Source organism: Pseudophryne corroboree, chromosome 8 (assembly GCF_028390025.1).
Source record: "Pseudophryne corroboree isolate aPseCor3 chromosome 8, aPseCor3.hap2, whole genome shotgun sequence".
Taxonomy (NCBI): domain Eukaryota; kingdom Metazoa; phylum Chordata; class Amphibia; order Anura; family Myobatrachidae; genus Pseudophryne; species Pseudophryne corroboree.
In genome coordinates this window covers 417,989,362-418,007,134 of record NC_086451.1, presented here as the reverse complement: position 1 = coordinate 418,007,134, position 17,773 = coordinate 417,989,362, and the positions used below count along the sequence as shown (strand labels likewise).

Sequence of the window (17,773 nt, the reverse complement as noted above, 5' to 3'; positions counted from 1 at the left end):
TCAGGTCATTCCCCTCATCAGGCTTTTGCAGAAGAAGCTGGAGACATTGAAGGAGGAGCTAACACAGAGCGATTCCGCTAGGCATGTGGGACTTGTGGATGGAGCCCTTAATTCGCTTAACAAGGATTCACGGGTGGTCAATCTGTTGAAATCAGAGCACTACATTTTGGCCACCGTGCTCGATCCTAGATTTAAAACCTACCTTGGATCTCTCTTTCCGGCAGACACAAGTCTGCTAGGGTTCAAAGAACTGCTGGTGACAAAATTGTCAAGTCAAGCGGAACGCGACCTGTCAACATCTCCTCCTTCACATTCTCCCGCAACTGTGGGTGCGAGGAAAAGGCTCAGAATTCCGAGCCCACCCGCTGGCGGTGATGCAGGGCAGTCTGGAGCAACTGCTGATGCTGACATCTGGTCCGGACTGAAGGACCTGACAACGATTACGGACATGTCGTCTACTGTCACTGCATATGATTCTCTCCCCATTGAAAGAATGGTGGAGGATTATATGAGTGACCGCATCCAAGTAGGCACGTCAGACAGTCCGTACTTATACTGGCAGGAAAAAGAGGCAATTTGGAGGCCCTTGCACAAACTGGCTTTATTCAACCTAAGTTGCCCTCCCACAAGTGTGTACTCCGAAAGAGTGTTTAGTGCCGCCGCTCACCTTGTCAGCAATCGGCGTACGAGGTTACATCCAGAAAATGTGGAGAAGATGATGTTCATTAAAATGAATTATAATCAATTCCTCCGTGGAGACATTGACCAGCAGCAATTGCCTCCACAAAGTACACAGGGAGCTGAGATGGTGGATTCCAGTGGGGACGAATTGATAATCTGTGAGGAGGGGGATGTACACGGTGATATATCGGAGGATGATGATGAGGTGGACATCTTGCCTCTGTAGAGCCAGTTTGTGCAAGGAGAGATTAATTGCTTCTTTTTTGGTGGGGGTCCAAACCAACCCGTCATTTCAGTCACAGTCGTGTGGCAGACCCTGTCACTGAAATGATGGGTTGGTTAAAGTGTGCATGTCCTGTTTATACAACATAAGGGTGGGTGGGAGGGCCCAAGGACAATTCCATCTTGCACCTCTTTTTTCTTTCATTTTTCTTTGCGTCATGTGCTGTTTGGGGGGGGTTTTTTGGAAGGGCCATCCTGCGTGACACTGCAGTGCCACTCCTAGATGGGCCAGGTGTTTGTGTCGGCCACTAGGGTCGCTTAGCTTACTCACACAGCTACCTCATTGCGCCTCTTTTTTTTCTTTGCGTCATGTGCTGTTTGGGGAGTGTTTTTTGGAAGGGCCATCCTGCGTGACACTGCAGTGCCACTCCTAGATGGGCCAGGTGTTTGTGTCGGCCACTAGGGTCGCTTAGCTTACTCACACAGCTACCTCATTGCGCCTCTTTTTTTCTTTGCGTCATGTGCTGTTTGGGGAGTGTTTTTTGGAAGGGCCATCCTGCGTGACACTGCAGTGCCACTCCTAGATGGGCCAGGTGTTTGTGTCGGCCACTAGGGTCGCTTAGCTTACTCACACAGCTACCTCATTGCGCCTCTTTTTTTCTTTGCGTCATGTGCTGTTTGGGGAGTGTTTTTTGGAAGGGCCATCCTGCGTGACACTGCAGTGCCACTCCTAGATGGGCCAGGTGTTTGTGTCGGCCACTTGGGTCGCTTAGCTTAGCCATCCAGCGACCTCGGTGCAAATTTTAGGACTAAAAATAATATTGTGAGGTGTGAGGTGTTCAGAATAGACTGAAAATGAGTGGAAATTATGGTTATTGAGGTTAATAATACTTTGGGATCAAAATGAACCCCAAATTCTATGATTTAAGCTGTTTTTTTCAGGGTTTTTTGAAAAAAAACACCCGAATCCAAAACACACCCGAATCCGACAAAAAAATTCGGTGAGGTTTTGCCAAAACGCGTTCGAACCCAAAACACGGCCGCGGAACCGAACCCAAAACCAAAACACAAAACCCGAAAAATTTCCGGTGCTCATCACTAGTTTTAATACAAATTGCACTTACAACAAATAGAAATAAAAATCACATGTAAGACATCCTTTCATGGCAAAGACACAGGAACACTGCAAGCATATCACCAAAATCCTGCTGATGTAATCAGGAAGGGATTAGCGGCCACAGTTCCGGAACCTGTAGGAGCTTCTCCAGAATGGCGATGCAGAGTGAGTAAGTGTCCGACCAACAGGAGTTGTAGAGACCACACTTAACGTGTTTCGGACCTCGCTGGGTCCTTCATCAGAAGTGTGGTTACAGTCCCAGAATGAGTCTTTTAAAGGTTTACTAATTGCTAAAATAGCAGCGGCGGTGCGGGATCTTCATTTCCTGTTTCCCGACCGGAAGTGATGTCATCCGTTTATCGGCGCTGCGTTCCACGGCTATCCATTAGATGTATTCACCGAAAGCAGGAAGTACTCGCCTCCATACGTCAGCGCTGCGTTCCACTGCGGTCCATAGGGTCCACGCAATCAATACGGAAGTAGTTCATTCAAGTCCAGTTCTTTAATGCGCTACACGTATAGATAGCAATGTTGGTAACAAATTGTGTCCATAACAGTATTCAAACAAACACTGCAAAAAATATGGAATAAACGGTGATACATATATTCAGAGTTTGATGATCTCTCAGTGTCAACCATCACCGTATCAACATCCGTAAAGTGACAGTGCTTATTAAAAGATATTTAAAAAAAGGAAATCTACGTTAAAAAACACCCCAATTCAAATTCATTATTCAAACCATTAGGAGTAAGAGTTTTTAATAAGAAGATCCACCGCATCTCTGCTCTGGACAGCCTTTTTTCCACATCCCTAGTTCTTAACTTTGGCAGAATTAATTCTATACCACAGAAAAAATTTTAAGTGACAGTCCTTTTTATCATGACATTTTTTTAAATGTGCCGACACAGTGTGTGTATCCAAACCTTTTCTAATGTTGTATATGTGCTCGGCCAACCTGGTTTTTAAAGCTCTGGTTGTCCTGCCTATATAATGCAGGCCACAACTGCAGCCGAACACATATACAACATTACGTGAATTACACGTAATAAACTGATTAATGGTGTAAGTCTTATCATTAATGGTTAATTCTTTAATTTTACTAGTATCACTTTTAACTGTTCGACACATAAGGCAGCACCCACAACGGTGGAAACCCTTAGTGCGAACACTCTGACGTGATTCTACATTTAAACTGCTCCTCACAAGTTTATCTTTTAGAACTGGAGCTTTCCTATAAATAAAAGACGGTACTGATGGAAGGCTGTCAGCGAGAACTTGATCCTGTAGCAAAAGTTTCCAATTTGTTCTAAAAATCCTTTCTATACTTTTAAAATTATTGCTATATTGGCTGATAAAAGCCCATTCATATTTATCATTTTTCCTATTATCACAATCTTTAGTCTTTAACAGGTCTTCTCTTTCTATATTATTTATTTTAGTTATTGCTTTCTCAATCGTAACTGATGCATAACCCTTCTGTTTAAAACGTTCAGAGATCTCATTTAACTGAAAATCACAAATCTCTTTGTCAGTGCAATTGCGTTTAACCCTTGAGAACTGGCTGAAAGGAATTCCCTCCAGCCAGTTGTCATGGTGCAGGCTTGATCTCTCAATAAAACTGTTAGTATCAGTCGGTTTTCTATAATTTTTAGTTTTTAAGAGACCTTGGTCGACATAAATACAAAGGTCCAAGAAATGGATTTCCTTTTTGCTATATGAGAACGTAAGTGCTATTGCCATATCGTTCTCATTAAGTTGATTAAGAAACATAGTCAGTGATTCCTCATCACCCTTCCATACAAATAAAATATCATCTATATACCTCTGCCAGGACACCAGGTTCGCCACCAGACCGCCATCCTGCCATATCTGGCGGTCTTCCCAGTACGCCATAAATAGATTGGCGTAACTGGGGGCGAACCTGGTGCCCATGGCAGTGCCCACAACCTGTAGATAAAAGTCACCATCAAAACTAAAATAATTGTTGGCAAGTATAAACTCTATTCCTTCTAGAATAAAAATTTTTGTCGGTTGATCCAAATCACTTTTTTCTAGGAAAAAGGAGACTGCTGTTAATCTCCTTTTTATCTCAATTACCGTATATAGTGTGGTGACATCAGCACTACATAAGAATAAATCAGGTTCCCAATTATGATCCTTGAGTTTTCTAAGGACGTCCCCTGTATCTTTCAGGTAGGTTTTCGTAGAAGTTACTAACGGTTGTAGGTAATAATCAATTACTGCAGAAAGATTTGAGGTAATACTATTACAGCCCGAAATAATAGGGCGACCGGGTGGGTTATTACAGTCTTTGTGAACTTTTGGGAGGGTATATATTGTTGGAATTGTGGGATTCTTTATATTAATGAAATCTACTTCATTTTGTGTCAACACACCATTTTCCATGGCTTTTTGTATAAGTGCTCCCAGAGCTTTCTCAATTTTCAGTGTGGGGTCACTTTTTAATTTCCTATAAGTAGTTCCATTATTAAGTTGTTTATAAATATCTTCCACATATTTACTTTTGTCCATTAGGACAACTCCCCCGCCTTTATCTGCGGGTTTTATTATTAGTTCAGGGTCCTCCGTCAAAGATTTAATGGCTTTAAACTCCTTTTTAGTAAGATTTAAGCATCTATTTGAGCCCTTTTTATTTCTATTAGTCAACAATGCATCAATTTCACTGCAAACAACTTTGTTGAAGCAGTCAACACAACTTCCCCTACAATGGGTCGGGTAAAAAGTGGATGGAGGTTTGAATTTAGACTTTTTGCTTGTTTCTACAATGCAAGTATTTGATGTTTCTTTCTCCTTATTCAGGAAAAAAAGTTTCACTGCCAGTTTCCTGACAAACTTCTGTACATCCACATAAATATCGAAAGGATTAGATTGATGCGAAGGGGCAAACTTAAGTCCCTTCTTAAGGACTCTTTCTTCATTAATTTTTCCTCACTGGTTTTTTCCATCTCATTTTCTAAAATATTAACCTTTTTGTTCTTTTTTTGTATATTAGATTTAAATTTAATACCTGTTCTTTTTCCCCTATTTCTCTTTTTGTTTTTTATATTTTTTATACTCTGGGTCTCCTTGGGGTTCTGGGGTCCCAGTTTAAACGGGGCGAGTATGAGGTAGATGGGTCATCATCCTGCATTTCTTGAAAAACTGAAAACCTATTCGTAGTGTTACGGAAACTAGGGTTCCTAGATACCTTCTCAAATGGAACCTTCCGTGTATCCAATCTATAAGGATCACTGCTTTCCTGATTATATCTCTGTCTATAGTCATGATTCCTATATTTAAATTTTGGTAGTCGCCTATTACGAACTTGTTCAAACGATTCATTATATTGATAAGGGTCATTTCTCCACTGAATATTATTTTGTGTCCTGAAATTTCTTACGTTATTCTTCCTCCAAGTGGGTGTGTTATTTACATTATTAGGAGGTTTTTCAGAAATTACTGACATTTTTTCTGTACTCACTTCCCCTATATCTCTTAGATATTTCTTATGCTTTTTATCTCTTAATTCCTTGATATTCTTATTAATCTTCCTTAGTAGCTCTTTTTCAGCTGTTCTAAAATCTTCAAGTTCTTTAAAGGGATTTATAAGGGTGTGTAACAGATTTATTTCATCATTCAACTTAGATTTGAATGAACTACTTCCATATTGATTGCGTGGACCCTATGGACCGCAGTGGAACGCAGCGCTGACGTATGGAGGCGAGTACTTCCTGCTTTCGGTGAATACATCTAATGGATAGCCGTGGAACGCAGCGCCGATAAACGGATGACATCACTTCCGGTCGGGAAACAGGAAATGAAGATCCCGCACCGCTGCTGCTATTTTAGCAATTAGCAAACCTTTAAAAGACTCATTCTGGGACTGTAACCACACTTCTGATGAAGGACCCAGCGAGGTCCGAAACGCGTTAAGTGTGGTCTCTACAACTCCTGTTGGTCGGACACTTACTCACTCTGCATCGCCACCTTGGAGAAGCTCCTACAGGTTCCGGAACTGTGGCCACTAATCCCTTCCTGATCACATCAGCAGGATTTTGGTGATATGCTTGCAGTGTTCCTGTGTCTTTGCCATGAAAGGATGTCTTACATGTGATTTTTATTTCTATTTGTTGTAAGTGCAATTTGTATTAAAACGCTTCCTCTTTTATACAAAATACTGCACTATCATTTATTCTCTGTGCTGACTCCCCCTGCAATGGGTAATACCCCAGTGAGGGAAGCACGATTGTTTTGATTTCAGAGATTCTTGGATGGTACCAACTTCTACATGCATTAAGAAGCTACTCACAGAAGTCTGTGATCAATTCATCATTCATTTACAAAAGCTCAGTCATTTCTATTATATTTGGATGTGGTGCTTTGCATGTATACACCTTTTTGCATGATTGTGTGTTTTCTCCTATGCACATTCCTGGTATCTGTTTGTACATGGTTAAGCAGAATAGCGCAGGATTGAGCACGTAAAAAATCCTTTAGAATATTATTCCGTTTTTCTGAGTGTTGGATGAACACTCAATTTTACGTGTGTTTCTGCTGCATGATTCTGTTTTTAATTGCGCACATTTGTAACACCTAAACATATTTTTCACTTGGTCTAAATTCATCCATTAGTGGTTACGCCGTGCAGCAGACATGTTCAATTTTAGAGAGACAAGAAAAGAGCTAATATCATCCACTTTCTCAAAAACTAATGACATAATTGATGTCTGTGATGAGGATTTGGATACTATTTTTTCTAAATTGGAGGGGGTGATGTTAAAAGAGAACCGTTTATGGTGGTAATTAATTACCTTAGAAAAGTATCATGCCGATCAGATTATTCCCAAAGGCCTCAAGATTGTTAAGCCTCCCTCCTTTACCACTGAAGATGGGAACTTTAAACGAGAATGGGACTCTATCTTGGATAGCTGCTCACTGTCCTTGATAGGTCTCATTATTAAAGAGAGAAGGTCAGCCATATCTAAGTTGAATGATGAAATAAATCTGTTACACACCCTTATAAATCCCTTTAAAGAACTTGAAGATTTTAGAACAGCTGAAAAAGAGCTACTAAGGAAGATTAATAAGAATACCAAGGAATTAAGAGATAAAAAGCATAATAAATATCTAAGAGATATAGGGGAAGTGAGTACAGAAAAAGTGTCAGTAATTTCTGAAAAACCTCCTAATAATGTAAATAACACACCCACTTGGAGGAAGAATAACGTAAGAAATTTCAGGACACAAAATAATATTCAGTGGAGAAATGACCCTTATCAATATAATGAATCGTTTGAACAAGTTCGTAATAGGCGACTACCAAAATTTAAATATAGGAATCATGACTATAGACAGAGATATAATCAGAAAAGTAGTGATCCTTATAGATTGGATACACGGAAGGTTCCATTTGAGAAGGTATCTAGGAACCCTAGTTTCCATAACACTACGAATAGGTTTTCAGTTTTTCAAGAAATGCAGGATGATGACCCATCTACCTCATACTCGCCCTGTTTAAACTGGGACCCCAGAACCCCAAGGAGACCCAGAGTATAAAAAATATAAAAAACAAAAAGAGAAATAGGGGAAAAAGAGCAGGTATTAAATTTAAATCTAATATACAAAAAAAGAACAAAAAGGTTAATATTTTAGAAAATGAGATGGAAAAAACTAGTGAGGAAACTAAGATTTTTAATTTAAGCTCAAGAGTCCTAGATATTAATGAAGAAAGAGTCCTTAAGAAGGGACTTAAGTTTGCCCCTTCGCATCAATCTAATCCTTTCGATATTTATGTGGATGTACAGAAGTTTGTCAGGAAACTGGCAGTGAAACGTTTTTTCCTGAATAAGGAGAAAGAAACATCAAATACTTGCATTGTAGAAACAAGCAAAAAGTCTAAATTCAAACCTCCATCCACTTTTTACCCGACCCATTGTAGGGGAAGTTGTGTTGACTGCTTCAACAAAGTTATTTGCAGTGAAATTGATGCATTGTTGACTAATAGAAATAAAAAAGGGCTCAAATAGATGCTTAAATCTTACTAAAAAGGAGTTTAAAGCCATTAAATCTTTGAAGGAGGACCCTGAACTAATAATAAAACCCGCCGATAAAGGCGGGGGAGTTGTCCTAATGGACAAAAGTAAATATGTGGAAGATATTCATAAACAACTTAATAATGGAACTACTTATAGGAAATTAAAAAGTGACCCCACACTGAAAATTGAGAAAGCTCTGGGAGCACTTATACAAAAAGCCATGGAAAATGGTGTGTTGACACAAAATGAAGTAGATTTCATTAATATAAAGAATCCCACAATTCCAACAATATATACCCTCCCAAAAGTTCACAAAGACTGTAATAACCCACCCGGTCGCCCTATTATTTCGGGCTGTAATAGTATTACCTCAAATCTTTCTGCAGTAATTGATTATTACCTACAACCGTTAGTAACTTCTACGAAAGCCTACCTGAAAGATACAGGGGACGTCCTTAGAAAACTCAAGGATCATAATTGGGAACCTGATTTATTCTTATGTAGTGCTGATGTCACCACACTATATACGGTAATTGAGATGGAAAGGGGATTAACAGCAGTCTCCTTTTTTCTAGAAAAAAGTGATTTGGATCAACCGACAACATTTTTTATTCTAAAAGGAATAGAGTTTATACTTGCCAACAATTATTTTAGTTTTGATGGTGACTTTTATCTACAGGTTGTGGGCACTGCCATGGGCACCAGGTTCGCCCCCAGTTATGCCAATCTATTTATGGCGTACTGGGAAGACCGCCAGATATGGCAGAATGGCGGTCTGGTGGCGAACCTGGTGTCCTGGCAGAGGTATATAGATGATATTTTATTTGTATGGAAGGGTGATGAGGAATCACTGATTATGTTTCTTAACCAACTCAATGAGAACGATATGGCAATAGCACTTACGTTCTCATATAGCAAAAAGGAAATCCATTTCTTGGACCTTTGTATTTATGTCGACCAAGGTCTCTTAAAAACTAAAAATTATAGAAAACCGACTGATACTAACAGTTTTATTGAGAGATCAAGCCTGCACCATGACAACTGGCTGGAGGGAATTCCTTTCAGCCAGTTCTCAAGGGTTAAACGCAATTGCACTGACAAAGAGATTTGTGATTTTCAGTTAAATGAGATCTCTGAACGTTTTAAACAGAAGGGTTATGCATCAGTTACGATTGAGAAAGCAAGAACTAAAATAAATAATATAGAAAGAGAAGACCTGTTAAAGACTAAAGATTGTGATAATAGGAAAAATGATAAATATGAATGGGCTTTTATCAGCCAATATAGCAATAATTTTAAAAGTATAGAAAGGATTTTTAGAACAAATTGGAAACTTTTGCTACAGGATCAAGTTGTCGCTGACAGCCTTCCATCAGTACCGTCTTTTATTTATAGGAAAGCTCCAGTTCTAAAAGATAAACTTGTGAGGAGCCGTTTAAATGTAGAATCACGTCAGAGTGTTCGCACTAAGGGTTTCCACCGTTGTGGGTGCTGCCTTATGTGTCGAACAGTTAAAAGTGATACTAGTAAAATTAAAGAATTAACCATTAATGATAAGACTTACACCATTAATCAGTTTATTACGTGTAATTCACGTAATGTTGTATATGTGTTCGGCTGCAGTTGTGGCCTGCATTATGTAGGCAGGACAACCAGAGCTTTAAAAACCAGGTTGGCCGAGCACATATACAACATTAGAAAAGGTTTGGATACACACACTGTGTCGGCACATTTTAAAAAATGTCATGAGAAAAAGGACTGTCACTTAAAATTTTTCTGTGGTATAGAATTAATTCTGCCAAAGTTAAGAACTAGGGATGTGGAAAAAAGGCTGTCCAGAGCAGAGATGCGGTGGATCTTCTTATTAAAAACTCTTGCTCCTAATGGTTTGAATAATGAATTTGAATTGGGGTGTTTTTTAACGTAGTGAATATAAGGAGAGAGAATTGACTGCATAGGAAAGGAATGAGTTAAACATCTTGTGAGGGGTGGACCTAGCTGTGAGGAAAGTACAGCCTTTGGAAAAAGGGGAGGGTTCATATATATAGGGAATGCTAGGCCAACTCGGTCTCTCTTGCTGCTGAATTGCCTTGGGGTGAGTGCTGCACGGCCGGGCGCGGGTGGCGGGGAGGGCCGGAGGCTCAGTCAGGCCGCCCGGGGGTGGAAGGGCAGCAGCCCTCACCTCCGACCGCGGCGAGGGAGATAGCAGTGCCGGGCGCTCGCGGGCGCGCACGTGCGCGCCGCGGTGGGCGCCCGTCGATGGAGCCGCAGGAGTCTCCGGTCTCTTCCCCCTCGTCAGGGCAGCACGGCGGTGCCAGGCGAGGGATCAGGCGGGAGGCGGCGGTTAGCCGGACGAGGCCCGTCGCGGGGCCTTTGTCCGTCGGATACAACGAGTGATGTGGACGGAGGCTTGTCGGCGGGAAGAGGCGGGACGCGCCCACGGGGTGCGTGCGCGCTCGCAGCAGGCGGCGCCGTTCGCGCACGTGTGCGCGCAGCGGCGCCGCTAGTCTCCTCGTCTCCCCAGCTCACTCCCCTGCAGCCGGAGTCCGGCGGGGAGCGGGGGAGGAGGAGAGACAGGGAATGGGTAGTAGCCAGCAGGGCTGCACATAGCAATAGAAGCTCTCGCCGCGGGTCCCCCCCAGCGGGCGGAGGTAGATCCGGCCTGTGGGGGGAGGGTGCCCGCGGGGAGGGGGAGAGTGACATCGGCGCTGGCTCTGACGGGCGGCCGCATGAGGAGAGCAGAACGTGGTGGGGAACCGGGCCGCTGGCGGTCAGGGGCGCTGCCAGTTCCCCACTGGGCCAGACTGGGCGCCGGGCGTCGGGGCACCGGTCGGCGCCTGTCGGGCGTCGGGCGGGCCGGCGCGCGCCGACGCCGGCTGGGGAACCCACGGGGGTCGACGCCGTGTTCTGGGGTGGTCAGGACCCCTCCGGAACACTGGCGTCGGCCCTGGCCACGGTGGCGGCGGCATTGGGGCCGCAGGCCGCGGCCGCGTCCCCGGGGGTGGCACACAGTTCCGGCACGCCAGCAGTGGGAGGCGGGTCCGGTGCGCGGGCGGTGTCGGCAGCGCAGCGGGTTGCTCGCGCCTGCCGGGAGCTCGGGGTGGCCGCGGCGCAGCTGCAGCATAGTGCCGGGCGGGGCGAGCAAGGGCGTGTAGCGTGTACGCCTGCCCCCCGGGGTGCTAGGCATGCGCATGCTTTCTGGGTCCTTTGCTCCGTTTTCTTCTGCAGGTGAGCGCGGAGAGGTGGAGATGACGGAGACCGAGGATGAGGATGTCGGATTTGCCACGCCGGAGGATTCCGTGTCTGAGCAGTCGACGGCATCAGGTGAGGTGGAGCAATCGGAGTCGGGCTCCTGCACGCGCTCTAGTTCTCGCAGCTCTTCCTCTTCTTCCTCTTCTTCTTCTCTGTCGTCGCCGGCGTCCGAAGTCAGTAGTACGACTAGGGCGAAGAAGCGCACGACGAAATTCGCCAAGAGGGTGGCGGGGCAGCAGGAGAGGCGGAAGAGGCGGAGGCGGCTTAGCGAGGACGCTCGCAGGGCCAAGAAGCGCCGCGATTTGCCTGGGGTAGTCCACTGCGATTACACTGCCGTGATGCGGGGACTGAGGGACAGCTGCCGTAGGAAAATATGCAGGGGGGATTACGTTGATATGTTCGTATTGACGAAGGACGCGAAGAAGGACTATAAGTCGGCGTCAGCCAAGAAGGGCACCGGGGCCGAGGCTTTCCGGACCTTCGATAACTGGCTGGCCGGTTTTTGTGTCTTCGCGGCTTGTTACCTGGAGGACAGGCCGGACGAGCATATGAATGTCATTCGTTACCTGCATTTAATCCACGACATGCAGCGCACATCGTCGGGCATCGAATGGCGGATGTACGACGAGAAATTCCGGGAAAAGCAGGACTGCTTGCAAGTGATAGATTTCGGTTGCAAGGACGTCGAGGTCTGGTTACAAGTCACCCGGGCCTCTCAACAGGCCAGGGAGCCCCGGATTCCGGGGGCGGACGGGCACCGCGCAGGTTCGTCCGCCCAGGGGACCGGCGCGGACGGCGGATCGGGCAAGGCAGGTAGGTCGGCCGTCCGCGGAGGGGGTCAGGCCATCGCAAAAGGGAAATGCTTCGCGTTTAACAACGCGTCCTGTTCCTTCGGCAAGCAGTGTCGGTTTCGACATTTGTGCTTGCAATGTGGCGGCTCCCACCCAGCCTCTACCTGCTTTAAAGGCACTCGCCAGGGTGCCCGGGGTAAGCAAAATTACCCAAGACCTAAGGCAGGCGGGAGCGCTCCGCAGGGCTCCAACGCCAATTAATTTGGATACAATGGGCAAGTGGTTAAAGTGGTATCCAAATAGGGCGGATGCGCATTTTTTGTTTGACGGTTTTCGTTTTGGTTTTCGCTTGCCTGTTGCGAGCAAGGTTTCGGTCCGGGCCCAGAGGAATCTCCAGTCTGCTCGTGCCTTGCCGTTACTTCTGCGGGAGAAAGTGGATAAGGAGGTTAGGCTGGGTAGGATGGAGGGACCGTTTCTATCACCCCCAGTGGATGACTTGGTCATCTCCCCAGTGGGGGTGGTTCCCAAGAAGACTCCAGGTGCTTTTAGGCTCATTCAGCATCTTTCTTACCCGTCGGGGTCGTCAGTCAACGACGCAATACCGCCGGCCCATTGCTCGGTGGTGTATCAGTCGTTTGACGAGGCGCTAGAGCTGGTCCGTAGTTACGGCCATGGGGCCCTCATGGCTAAGATAGATGTGGAATCCGCATTTCGGTTGCTGCCGTTGCTTCCGGACTCATTCCGTTTTATGGGTTTTCAAATCGGAGCGGAATATTTCATTGACCAATGTTTGCCGATGGGTTGTTCCGTGTCCTGCTCGTTTTTCGAACGGTTTAGCACTTTCCTTCATGGGTGCGTGGAGTCTTCGTCAGGGGGGCACGGGGTCGCCCATTACCTCGATGACTTCCTGTGTGTGGGTCCGGCAGATTCACCGCGGTGCGGCGACTTGCTGTTCAGCATCCGAGCTCTGTTTTTTCACTTCGGCGTTCCCGTGGCCGAGGATAAAACAGAAGGGCCGGTCTCCTGTTTGTCATTTTTGGGGATAGAGATCGACACGGTGGCGGGATCGTGTCGACTGCCTCCGGACAAGGTTGCAAAGCTCCGCGAGGCTATCTGCCGGTTCGGAAGGTCGTGCAAAGTCACTCTGCGGCAGGCGCAGTCCTTGCTGGGCATTTTGAATTTTGCTTGTCGGGTAATCCCGATGGGCAGGGTTTTCTGCCGGAAGATGGAACGGGCGACCGCAGGGTGTGCCAGACCACATCATTTCGTGCGCTTGTCCTCCGAGATTCAGAGGGACTTGGCCGTCTGGGCCTCGTTCCTGGAGGACTTCAACGGGGTGTGTATATGGCAGGCCCCAATGGTCGACAGCGCCGGGCTGCAGCTGTTTACCGACACGGCGGGTTCCTCTGGGTTCGGTTGCTATCTGGAGGGATCTTGGTGCGCGGCCTCGTGGCCGGCGGAGTGGCATCGCGAAGGTTTCACTAAGGACCTTTTGCTGCTGGAGCTTTTCCCCATTATGGTGGCGCTGGAGGTTTGGGGCGATCGTCTGGCTCATCGCAGCATCTTGTTTAGATGTGACAATCTGGGCGTGGTGCATGCGATAAATAACCAGAGGGCGAAGTCGCTGGTGGTCCTGAGGGTGCTGGGGCAGTTGCTGTTGACATTCCTGCATAGGAACGTGTGGTTCCGCGCGCAGCATGTGCCTGGTTTGGAGAACGGAATTGCCGACGCTTTGTCACGCGGTCAATGGGAAAGGTTTTGTTTGTTGGCACCCGAGGCCGACGAGCACGGCTTTCAATGTCCCGGTTATGTCTGGCAGGTGATCGGGCCGGACTGGAGGGTCTAGCGATGCGGTCGGTCGCTCCGAACATGTTCAAGGCTTACGGACAAGCTTGGAGCGAGTGGGAGGAGTTTGTCCGAGGACGAAGTCAACAAGGTAAGAGCGGGCATCGAATGATGCTTTCTTTTATTTGGCAGCTGTTTGTTGCGGGTAGGTCCAGAGCGGTGGTATCCCGGTACTTGGCTGGTATTTCGTTCTTTAGCAAAATCAAAGGCGTCCATGACGTAACAAAAAGCGGGATTCTGCTTAAGGCGATGAAGGGATGGGTGAGAGGTCCTTGCTGTGCCGATTGCGTCGCTCTAAAACGGACCAAGTGGGTAGAGGTCGATGGGTCACTTTGGTTCCGCCACTTGAGGAGAGCATTTGCCCAGTGAGGTTGGCAGTTCGATATGCGGCAGTACGGCCCGATGGTCGGGGGTCATGGTTGCTTCATTATGACGGGCTGCCAGCGACGAAATATCAGTTTCGTTGGATGCTGGGTCGCTGTCTGGCGAGCTTGGGCCTTCCACCCGCTGCTTTCGGGACGCATTCCTTCCGCATCGGGGCTGCAACGTCGGCTGCGTCGGCAGGGCTTTCCGTGGCTGAAATCCAGGCGGTGGGGCGATGGAAGTCGTCAAGTTACAGACGATATATTTGCCCCGTTGCGTGAGATGCTGGCTTGCACTGCGTTTTGTTAGTTGTAGTTGTTATAAGTCATGTTGTACAGTTCAGTACGTCCTTGTGTTGTACGTATGTTTGTCTTCCCGTTTTATCCTACTCAGGGATTAGCCACTCGCCGCTGCTGGCAGCGGGGGTCTGGAGTTCTTTTGCGATTTTTTGCCTGACTTGACGGACTGAATTCTAATCCACAATTCGGCTGATCAGTTCTAATCAAAGTCCCTCAGCAGGTTTTTACGCTTTCACCTCCGGCTGAGTTCTTACATGTTTTTCCCATTTTATACCCCCCCCCCCCCCCCCCCGTTTAATTTCTTAATTTTATTTTATTCTTCCCGTTGTGTGTTTATGTTCTGCTTCAAAATGGCTGGAAGCTTGTGCAGATCGGCTAGGCCGTGACTTCTGCAATAAACGAAAACCCGATTTTTTCTTTTGGCAGATCCTTCAGGTTAATGTGTTAATAACACTGCTGTAGATTATTAGTAACCAATTTTTACCCCTTTCCTTCTCTTCAGGTTGGGTAGAAGATGACTTGGCTATTTGGGTGGTGGGCCACTCTTATGTTTACTGGGCAGCCAGGTTTTTGGCCTCGGAGGGGGCGCAGATGTTTCCTAGGGCTCATGGCGTTCGTTGGCTTGGTTGGCGGGGGATGATGTGGAAGGATATGAAGAATAGACTAGTCAGTCAGGCCAGCGAGCATGGAGTCCCTAGGGTGCTGGTTGTCCATTTAGGTGGCAACGACCTGGGGAAGAGGACATCTTTGGAGCTGCAGTGGGCCATGATAAAGGATCTGGCCAGTGTGCCCGCAGCATGGACCAATTGTGTCTTGGTGTTCTCTTTGATGGTGCCAAGGTTGAGTTGGCGAGGTGTGGCGGATGGTCGCCTGATTGATGAAGCCAGGCAGAAGGTGAATGGGGCGGTGGCGAAGTGGGTATTGGCCCACGGAGGCAAAGTGGTTCGCCACCCTAGGATTCGGTTCCGAGACAGTCACCTTTTTCGGCCTGATGGTGTGCATCTATCCAATGAGGGGATGATGCTTTTCCTGGAGGATCTGTGTCTAGTGTTGCAGGAGTTAGGGTGAGATTATGGTGGCGGTGCGAAGACTCGGGGGAGGAGTCTTTCGCTGTTGGCGGAAAAGAACGGCAGTTTGTAGTTGTATTGTTAGCTGTAGTGATTTACAGTTTGGTGTGGTTTAGGTGCACTCACCTCCATCGACTTTTAGGGCCGCTCGACCACCCGTCCGGGGGCAGCGGCAAGCACCCATCGGGGTGGGTAGTCACTGTGGGGGTTGAGTTGGGCACCTATTACCGATTTTATAGTTTGTATTTAAATTAGGATAGTTTTGCATTTTAACATTTTTGAGGTTAGCGTCAGTTCAATAGAGCCGTTCTTTTTTCTGCCACTATATGCCGGCTGAATCGGCATGTTAACAAAGTTTTTCATTTACAGGTTTGCTATGGTTAGGGACAATAAATAGCTAGCAATTTTTCTGCCAAATTCAAGTCTCCGTGTCATTATTTCTGGGTATTTGAGGTAATAAATGCTTTACTTTGAATGAAGGGGTCCACCAAGTATCACTAGGATGTTTAGGAGAGAGAATTGACTGCATAGGAAAGGAATGAGTTAAACATCTTGTGAGGGGTGGACCTAGCTGTGAGGAAAGTACAGCCTTTGGAAAAAGGGGAGGGTTAATATATATAGGGAATGCTAGGCCAACTCGGTCTCTCTTGCTGCTGAATTGCCTTCCCGCCCTCCCGCCCTGTTGGTAGAGGTTATGGCACGGAGTGCCTTGGCGTTGAATTGTTGGCTGGTTTTATCGTTGGCTATTTATTGGCAGAAAAGAACGGCAGTTTGTAGTTGTATTGTTAGCTGTAGTGATTTACAGTTTGGAGTGGTTTAGGTGCACTCACTTCCATCGACTTTTAGGGCCGCTCGACCACCCGTCCGGGGGCAGCGGCAGGCACCCATCGGGGTGGGTAGTCACTGTGGGGGTTGAGTTGGGCACCTATTACCGATTTTATAGTTTGTATTTAAATTAGGATAGTTTTGCATTTTAACATTTTTGAGGTTAGCGTCAGTTCAATAGAGCCGTTCTTTTTTCTGCCACCATATGCCGGCTGAATCGGCATGTTAACAAAGTTTTTCATTTACAGGTTTGCTATGGTTAGGGACAGTAAATAGCTAGCAATTTTTCTGCCAAATTCAAGTCTCCGTGTCATTATTTCAGGGTATTTGAGGTAATAAATGCTTTACTTTGAATGAAGGGGTCCACTAAGTATCACTAGGATGTTTATAAGATTTCCTTTTTTTAAATATCTTTTAATAAGCACTGTCACTTTATGGATGTTGATACGGTGATGGTTGACACTGAGAGATCATCAGACTCTGAATATATGTATCACCGTTTATTCCTTATTTTTTGCAGTGTTTGTTTGAATACTGTTATGGACACAATTTGTTACCAACATTGCTATCTATACGTGTAGCGCATTAAAGAACTGGACTTGAATGAACTACTTCCGTATTGATTGCGTGGACCCTATGGACCGCAGTGGAACGCAGCGCTGACGTATGGAGGCGAGTACTTCCTGCTTTCGGTGAATACATCTAATGGATAGCCGTGGAACGCAGCGCCGATAAACAGATGGCATCACTTCTGGTCGGGAAACAGGAAATGAAGATCCCGCACCGCCGCTGCTATTTTAGCAATTAGTAAACCTTTAAAAGACTCATTCTGGGACTGTAACCACACTTCTGATGAAGGACCCAGCGAGGTCCGAAACGCGTTAAGTGTGGTCTCTACAACTCCTGTTGGTCGGACACTTACTCACTCTGCATCGCCATTCTGGAGAAGCTCCTACAGGTTCCGGAACTGTGGCCGCTAATCCCTTCCTGATCACATCAGCAGGATTTTGGTGATATGCTTGCAGTGTTCCTGTGTCTTTGCCATGAAAGGATGTCTTACATGTGATTTTTATTTCTATTTGTTGTAAGTGCAATTTGTATTAAAACGCTTCCTCTTTTATACAAAATACTGCACTATCATTTATTCTCTGTGCTGACTCCCCCTGCAATGGGTAATACCCCTGTGAGGGAAGCACGATTGTTTTGATTTCAGAGATTCTTGGATGGTACCAACTTCTACATGCATTAAGAAGCTACTCACAGAAGTCTGTGATC

The 17,773-nt window shown here is 46.1% G+C and overlaps 1 protein-coding gene across 2 annotated transcripts in view; it reads right to left on the bottom strand.

Annotated features, from left to right (window-relative positions):
- LOC134949401 (leucine-rich repeat and fibronectin type III domain-containing protein 1-like protein) overlaps positions 1-17,773 on the bottom strand; it is a 166,221-nt gene that overhangs the window by 28,303 nt on the left and 120,145 nt on the right. The gene's annotated exons all lie outside the window — the stretch shown is intronic.